We start from the raw sequence: 9,433 nt of genomic DNA on the forward strand, positions 1-9,433 counted from the left end.
GGATTTCACCACCGGCCGGAGCGGAGCCGCCCGCCAGGCGCGGAAGATCCAGGCGCCAGAACTAGCCCGCCCCCACTACCCCACCCACCTACCCCGCTGCTGGCAGCCCCTCCCACTTGTGTCCCCGAAACCCCCAAACCTCTAAACTGGACGTTTGGTTACTACAGAAAGGGACAGAAAACATCGGCAGCCTCCTGTGTCTGAGTCGCTAACCTCATCACCCCGCTGCGGCCTGCTTCCCCCACCCCCACCCCCACCTGGACTGTCACATCCAAAACTTCTAACCTGGAAGTTTGCTCACTAGAAAAAGGGGAACAAAACCTCAGCAGTCTCCTGGGTCCCCCTCGTTCCCCGATTCTGGGCCAGCACCATCATTGCCATCCCTGATGGCTGCCCCTCCCCTCTCATCCTGTCACCCCAAAACCTCTATGTTCAAAGTTTGGGTCGTGGGGCACGGAAGAAAGAACCACATGATCTCGACAGTCTTCAGGGCCTGAGTGGTTCTCTGACCCTGAGGTACTATCACCTCCAGCTGCCCTCTGCCATTGGCTGCCCCACACACACACACACACACTGAGTAACCCCCAAAACCTCTAATGTGAAGGTTTGAGCACTTGAGAAAGGGCAACATGACTTCAGCAACCTCCAGGGCCCAAGTCACCTGCTGCCTCCCCCCCCACCTTTGCCCCTCCCTCCCGCCCCATCACCCCTAAAACCTCTAACCTGAAAAATAGGATACTAGCTCTGGTAGCGTAGTGGTTACGAGTCGGGCTGCCAACTTCAAGGTCAGCAGTTCGAAACTATCAGCGGCTCTGACCCAGAAAGATGAGGCGTTCTGCTCCCGGAAAGATATACAGCCTCGGAAACCCGTGCAGGGTCACTACAGCCTCGGAAACCCCGTGCAGGGTCACTGTGACTCCACGGTATTCAATAACAGGTCACAGGAGAAAGGGACAGATGGCTCCTGGCCAGCCCCCACCCCCTAGTGCCAACGAGTCCTCTCCTCATTGCCTTTCCTTCTACCCTCTGTTCTTGTTAAGTGCCATTGAATCGATTCTGACCCATAGCGACCCTGTATAGGGTTTCCAAGTAGCAGCTGGTGAGCTTGAACCACGGACTTTGCAGTTCAAACGACTTTGCAGTCTGATGCATTATCCCACAGGGCCTCACCAGGACTCCCTACAAAACCCCACAACCTAAAAGTTTGGATCCTGGGTCACTGGAGGAAGGGAAAAAGGGCTCCAGCAATCTCTGGAGCCTAGTCACTCCATCCTGTAACTCTAGTGTCAAGAAGAAGTTGACTCCACAATGCTACAAGGGAATTTTGGTGTGTGTGTGTGTGGGGGGGGTTGTGTGATGAAATAATTCTGTATCTTGCTCATGATCGTAGTATGACTGCATGCATTTCTCAAAACAGGCAGAGCTGTTAATAGGATGAATTTGACTGTGCAGATCACAACTTACTTTTAAAATGGAAAGAGCGAAGGAAAGACTGGAAAAAGTCTGTTTGAAGACACAAAATGATCTCAATGCTGCCCCGTTTGGAAGTGGTGCTGTAGGATAAGCACTCAACTGAAAGGTCGGTTTGAATCATAAGATCGGTGGATCAAACTCACCAGCCACTCCTTGGAAACCCTATACAGTGTCGGTATGAGTCAGAACTGACTCTGTAACACTTAACAACAACAGTAGGATAAGCACTAGGCTGGTAACCGCGAGTCAGCAGTTCAAACCCACCAGCTGCTCTCAGAAACCCTATAGAGGGTTGCAATGAGTTAGAACCAATTTAACAACAACAGCCACATGTACGATAATCACTGGACTGCAAACCACAAGGTTGACAGTTCAAACCCATGAGCTGTTCCACTGGAGAATGATGAGGTTGTCTGCTCCCATGAAGATTTACAGTTGTGGGAACTCTGTATAGAGTCACTGTGAGTTGGAATCAACACGATGGCAATGGGTTGTTGTGACTCTGTTTTAGTGAAAATTATATAGACTTCAGTCTTCTGGCCCTCAGTGGCCCTGGCGACTTTCCAAGTGTACAGTAGGCACATGCAATTTGTGGCTATCATACTGGACAGTGCTCTAGGGGACAGAGTACAGCCTGACTTCAGCTTCAGCCCTCTCCTCCCTTTATCTTCCCAAATAGGGAACCACATGGCCATACAAGGAAGCATTGAGATGGTAGTCCCCTGCCTTAAACCAGAGGGGGCTGGCTATTGTCTGCTACTCCTGGACTAATATGAGGAAGGCAGCAGAGTACGGCCCCTGGGATTCTGACGGTGTCTTGGATGATACCCACAAGTAGAAACCTCACTCTCCAGAGAGCTGCTGTTCCGCACTAGAATCTCAGTGAGCCTGGAGCCCAGTGAGCCACTGCTTGGTGAATGGCCTGGGGAACGCAGAACAGTCTTCTGTCTTATCATCCCCTTCCTACCGCTCTTCCTGGGGCCCTTCCTGTAGCCCTGATAGATAGGGTTTCCTGACTGCTTGTTCACTGAGTCCCTAGGATGTGGGGACCTCTGACCCTAAGGGGAATGAACTGTGCTTGTGTATCACCGCACAAGACAGCAAACGTGTGTGTGAATGTGTGTAAGTGTATGTAGATATGCATATGTGAATGTGTGTAGGCATGTGTGCCAGTGTGTGGTGCTATGCATGTGCGTGATAAATGTGTGTAGGTGTGTATGTGGGGGTGTGTAGGCATGAATATGTGGTTGTGTATATGAGTGTATGTAGGTATATGGGTGTATGTACGTGTGTGTAGGTATGTATATCTGAGTGTATATGTGTGCATGTGAGTATGTAGATATGCATGAGTGTATGTATGTTTGTGAGTATAGGTAGGTATGTGTGTAGTGAGTGTGTGTAGGTGTATGTGTGAGGTTGTGTATAGGTGTTCATGCAAGTGTGTAGATATGTATACGTGAGTGTTTCTGAGAAGTGTGTATAGGCATGAAGGTGTGTATGTGCATGTTTATGTATGTACATGTGTGTGCACACGTGTGTAGGTGGGTGGGTGAGTGTGTGTATAGGCTATGTGTTTGTGTATGTATGTACATGTGTATATGAATGTATATATGGGTATTAGGTATGTATATGTGAGTGTGTATGTGTGTCCATGATGCATGATATAAGTGTATGTGTGTATGTGATTGTGGGGGGGGGTGTATATGTGAGTATATGTGCAAGGGTAATTTAAAAATTATCCACACTCTAGTTATATTAAAACACTCATCCATGTCCACAGCTGGTGACAACATTGAACATGCCCAGGAATGATTCTGTCAAATAGACAAGCGACAGTGGATTATGTGACAAATCATTTGCAAATCAGCCATGGCTCTGCCTATGAAATCATCCATGACAGTCTTGAGTTTTGAAAAGTTTATATGAGACGGGTACCGAAACAACTCACGGAAGAGCATAAACAAAAGTGTTTGGACCAATACTCGAAGGTAAAAGTTTCTTTCAAAAAAATCATTATTAGTGATGCGATATGAATTTATCACTATGAGCCTGAAAGTAAACGGCAGAGTATGAAATGGAAACATCCCCGGTTGCTGACCAAGAAAAAGTTCAAAAGTCAAGCGTCAGCTAGAAAATTGATGCTTATATTGTCTGGGATTTTCAAGGGCCAGCATTGGAACACTATCAGGAAAAAGGTTCAACAATCAACAGTGCTCCTTACAATGAGAAGCTCACTGAAGAACTAAAGCCTAAACTTTGGATTAAACGCAGAGGACTGCTATCCAAGGGCATTGTCATCTTGCATGACAATACACATCTGCACACCTATGCCCACACTGTTGACACTCTGCAAAAACATCATTTTGAGGTGTTAAGCATCCTCCCTATAGTCCTGATCTTGTTTCTCAGACTTTCACCTGTTTGGTCCCTTGGAAGCAGCCCTTTGAGGATGAAGATTTACCTCTGATGAAGAAGTGAAGACAACGGTGCATTTGTGTCTCACAGCTCAGCTTAAAACATTTTTTAATGAGGGAATACAAAAGCTTGTTGATGGATGAAGTGTATTGAAAAGTAAGGCAATTGTGTCAAAAAATGATGTATCTTTTATAAAAGTTGATTAAAATAAATTCTACAGCCAGAGTGCCGATCATTTTTTACTTACCTCCTGAGTATACGTGTATATGTGCATGTTTACCAGCATGTGGATATAGTGTGTTTATGTGTCTGTGTAGATATTTAGTGTGCATGGGAGTGTGTGTGTATGAGTATGCATGTTTAAAGCATGTGGATATGTAAGTATGTGTATACTGTGTGTGTATTCAAGTATGGGTGTGAGTGTGTATATAGATGTGTGGGTTCATCTCTGTAGTGTGTTATAGGACTGCTGTGTATGAGTATGCTATCATATTTGAGTGTGAATGTCATATTGTGTATATACAAATATGTGTGTGTGAGTGGATGTGTTTGTACATGTTTGTGTATGGGACTGTGTGTATGAATATGCTAGTATGTATGTATGAAGTGTGTGTATATGCAATTATGTGTGTATAGTGGCTTGTGTATTTGTATATATGTGTATGTGCAAATGTATGTAGGTATGAATTGTGTTATATGAGTGTGTATGTATTATTTGTGTGAGCATGCTTGTATGTATAAACTATATATGTATGTAGTGTGTGTTGTGTGTAAGTATTGTGTATGAGTGGCTGTGAGTGTGTGTGTTTGTATGTATGCATGTGGCACTGTAGGATAACGCACTAGACTGCAAGGTTGGTTTGAATTGAAAGGTCGGTGGTTCAAACTCACCAGCCATTCCTTGGACACCCTATACAGGGTCGCTATGAGTCGGAACCGACTCAATGGCACTTCACAACAACACCAATGTGACTGTATGAGTGAGTGTATATGTGTATATAATGAGCATGCTTGTATGCATGAAGTATGTATATGCTTACATGTGATGATACAGTATGTGAGTACATATGCATGCAGGGATGTGTGTTTATGAGTGGACGTGTGTGTAGGTGAGCATGTGTGCATGTAAGTATGTGTGTATGAGTTGTGTGAGTGTATATGTAGTGTGTAGGTGTACATTGGGTATTTTCATATTATGAAGTATGTGTATATGTGACTTTATGTTGTGTATGTGTGAGTGTGTATGGCTATGCTCATATGTGTATGCATGAAGCAGGCACGTGTGTGTACTGTGTCTGTGTATATATGAGTATTGTGTGTGTGTTTATACATGTGTGCATGTGAATGAATGTGTGTAACTGTGTGGAAGTGAATGTTGACACAGGCTGACCCCCCCACACACACACACAGAAACATTGTCCCACCCATTTGAGACCCTAAAAGCCTAAGAGGAAGGATGCCTCCTCCCCAGCTCACTCAGGATAGGCGAGCTCATCCTCCTTGCCTAGCCTCCATGCTGCCGCCCTGCCATCAAGAACTCCCACATATTTCTTCAACACCAATCCAGGAAAAGATACTTTGGACTCTGACACCACAGGAAATATGTTCAAACCAAAGCTCGGCTGAAAACTATTCCTGACAGAACACACTGGTGTTGGGACTCGGAGGAAGATAGGAGTGTTCTGTTACCTATCTATTGCCGTGAAACATATTACTTCAAAACTCAGCACTCAGCGGCGTAAAACAATCAGTAGTTATTCTGTCTCCATTTCTGTGGGTCAGGAATTAGGGAATGATTTACTGGCCCATGTACCTCCTGCACAGCCACCAGCCACCTGTAAGTGGGGGCTTGTGTGTTGCTTTGATGCTGAACAGGTCTCAGAGGTGCTTCCAGACTAAGACAGACTAGGAAGAAAGGCCTGGAAATCTAATTCTGAAAATCAGCCAATGGAAACCTTCTGGCTCACAATGGGTTGGCCTCAACTGATCACGGGTATGGTGCAGGATGGGGCAGCATTTGGTTCCATTGGGTATGGGCTTGCCATAAATTGGAGCCTGACTGTCCAGACCCTAACCACCACAAAGCTATCTCAAAACTTTTTATACTGATTACAGTTGAAAGTGACAATGTTTCAGATATGTTGGGTTAAATAAAATGCAACCAAAATTAATTTCACCTGTTTCTTTTTGCTCTTTCAATGCAGCTTCTGGAAAATTGGAAATGATTTAGTGACTCATTTGTGGCTTGTATTTTATTTCAATCAGGCAGCATCATTAGAAATGAATAAAACTTTCTCATCCCCATCCATGTTTTTGTCTTAACCACAACACTCTGAATTTGTCTTTTAACAGAGCATGGTCTCATGAATTCAATTTGGTTGTGTTAGCTTCTTTTTTCTTTTAAATTGTGAATTGAGTGAAGGTTTACAAAGCAGATCATCCATTTTACATTCAATAAATCGTATGTTAATATCATGTTTTTTTCTCTTTTAGTTCTTAGATCAAGTTCTGTACCAAGTCTCAGTGGTTCAGAGCTATAACTATAACAACCTAAAGAAGGTTGGGAGAGACAAGGGAACACAGAATATTTGGAGGCCCATGGGATATTTGAGGGAACACTGAATATTTGGGTGCACATGGAATTGTCAGGGGCACACAAAATATTTGAGGCTGGTCTCTCAGCATGCCCCCCTGGAATTAACCAACTCCTGCCTCTCTCCCAGTCTTGTGTCATCCTATAGGATCGTTACATTCTCAGGAGGAGAGGCTGGGGGGTTTGGGGTGGGATCGGGCCCCAGGGTGGGCAGACTCTGCAGAGGGTAGACCCTGCCTGGAAGCCGGTATGGGAGGGAGGGAGTGTGAAGATTTTGTCAGGGACCTGTGTAGAGAACTCTTTCAGTCTGTCTTTTTTCCCCTATGACTCTAAATTCATCTTTGTATACTTTAACTATGGAAACATTTTGAACATAAATAAAAGAAGACAGAACAGTGAAATCAACCTCCCTGTGCTCTATCCGCCCAGCCTCCACAATGATCAATTCATCGCCAGTCCTGTTAGTCTTTGGGCTGCCAACCGCAAGGTCAGCAGTTAGAATCCGCCAGCCACTCAGTAGGGGAAAGAGGCAGCTTTCTGCTCCTGTAAAAATTTACAGCCTCTGAAACCCTATGTGGGGTCGCTATGAGTCAGAATCAACTCAGGGCAGTGGGTTTTTTATACCCCCACATGAAGCCTCCTATATTAAAAAAAAATTTTCTGAGTATTTTTTATTGCGGTAAAATATACATAGTAGGGAATCCCTGGGAGGCATGATATTTAAATGCTTGACTACTAGCTGAAAGATGAGTGGTTTGAATCTACCCAGAGTTGTCTTGGAAGAAAGGCGTGGTGATCTGCTTCTGCAAGGCCACAGCCTTGAAAATCCTATAGAAAAGTTCTGTTCTGCACACATGAAGACACTACGAGTTGGAATTAACAACATAAAATTGGCCACTTTAGCCATATTTAAGGGTACAATTCTGTGACTCTAATCACATTCACCATGATGGCAAATAAACACTACTATCTATTTTTGGCGGAGTCCTGGTGTGATGCTGTAGGATAAACACTTGATTGCAAAGTTGGTTTGAACCTCAAGATCAGCAGTTTAAACTCACCAGCCACTCTTTGGAAATGTCTCGATGAGTTGGAACCACCTCGACGGCTTTTAACAACAACAATCAGTGTCTGGCATACAACAACACCTATTTTCAAAACCTTCTCATCACCCCAAACACAAACTGTTGTGGTTGTTAAGTAGCATTAAGTCAGTATCAACTCATAGTGACACACAGCACAACAGAATGAAACACTGCCCAGTCCTGGGCTAACCTTACAATTGTTGTCACACTTGAGCCCACTGATGTTGCCACTTTGCCAATCCAATCTCACTGGGGGTCTTCCTCTTTTTCTCTGACACTCCACCTACCTCCAGTTGCTGGTGACCCCTAATCACCTGTCTTTCTCTGTGTGTGCAGTTGCCTATTCTAGAGTCTTCATAAAGAGTCCTGGTGATGCACTGGTTAAAGCGCTTGGCCGCTAAGAAAGGTAAGCTGTTCAAACCCACCAGTCACTCCGCAGGAGAAAAATGAGGCAATCGGCTTCCTTAAAGATCTGCAGTCTTGGAAACCCTGTGGGACAGTTCTACTCCGTTTTATACGTCCCATACGTGGGGTCAGATACTATTTGTCCTTTGGGGTCTGGCTTCTTTTTTCTGCATTGTTTTCAAGGTTCAGCCACAATGTAACAAAGTTGTTGTTGGTAAGTGCCTTTGAGTCAGTTCCAACTCATAGAGAACCTGTATAGGGTTTCTGAGGAGCAGCTAGTGGGTTTAAACCACCGACCTGTGGACCAGTGCATTATCCTACAGGGCCACACCAGAACTACGGGATGGAATGAGTCAGCACTTTTTTCCCTCTTCTTTGAAGTATGCTTCGAAGTCCAGACTTCCAGGCAGGAGCTTAACAGTCAGGATAGTCTATGCTTTGCAGTAATGTCTTCAGGTGGAATGTGTAAAAGAATGCATTTGATGATAAACCGCTCAAGGGCAGAAACCCTATCACCAACTGTAGTAGTGCCAGCAGAGAACGACATTCAAACCCATTTGTGGAATGAGAGTACGAGTATGAACTTACAGTATCATGTGGGATGTGGAGTCTTGGTGTTGCCAACTACAAAGTTGGTGGTTCAAACTTACCAGTCACTCCCCCAGAAACCCTATACAGGGTCGCTATGAGCGGGAACTGATTTGATGGTGTTTAACAACCACCATGACAATATGGGATGCAACTGGCAGGCTTGAATTCCTGAAAGATGAGGCTTTCTGCTCTCATTAAGATGTATATTCTCGGAAAGCCTACACATAGCCACTTTTGAGTACGAATCGACTCGATGGCACTGGGTTTTTTTATATGGGATGGAAGGTACCTTGGTAGCATAGCGGTGATGAGGTAGGCTGCTAACTTCAAGGTCAACAGTTCAAAACGACCAGGTGTTTCACAGGAGACAGATGAGGCTTTCTGCTCCCATAAAGATTTACAGCCTCAGAAATTCTATGCAGGGTTGATATGAGTTGGAACTGATTCCATGGCACACCACCACCACCACCAAGGAGCAATGGTTAAGCTCTCCACTGCTAACTGAAAGGCTGGTGGTTTGAAACCACTCAGCAGTTTTGCAGGAGAAAAGGCCTGGCAATCCTTTAGTGAAGATGACAGCCTAGGAAACCCTGCGAGGCAGTTGTACTCTGTTACACATGGGGTCACGGTAAGACAGCATCCACTCAGTGGCACCCACAATAATATGGGGTGTAAGAAAGCCACAGTATATATGGTGGTGGTATCAGGTTTCCCAGACTGTAAACCTTTACGGGAGAAGAAAGCCTCATCTTTCTCGGAACAGCTGGTAGTCTTGAACTGCCAACCTTGAGGTTAGCAGCCTGACTCATAACCACTACACTACCAGAGGTCCTTACATTATATATATGTGTGTATCTATATGTGTGTGTGT

At 44.8% G+C, this 9,433-nt stretch overlaps 1 protein-coding gene across 1 annotated transcript in view; it reads right to left on the bottom strand.

Moving 5' to 3' along the window:
• Positions 1-9,433, bottom strand: part of FOXK1 (forkhead box K1) — an 86,770-nt gene that overhangs the window by 60,306 nt on the left and 17,031 nt on the right. The window lies entirely within an intron of this gene.

The sequence above is a fragment of the Chrysochloris asiatica genome, unplaced genomic scaffold, assembly GCF_000296735.1.
Source record: "Chrysochloris asiatica unplaced genomic scaffold, ChrAsi1.0 scaffold00034, whole genome shotgun sequence".
In the NCBI taxonomy this organism is placed as follows: domain Eukaryota; kingdom Metazoa; phylum Chordata; class Mammalia; order Afrosoricida; family Chrysochloridae; genus Chrysochloris; species Chrysochloris asiatica.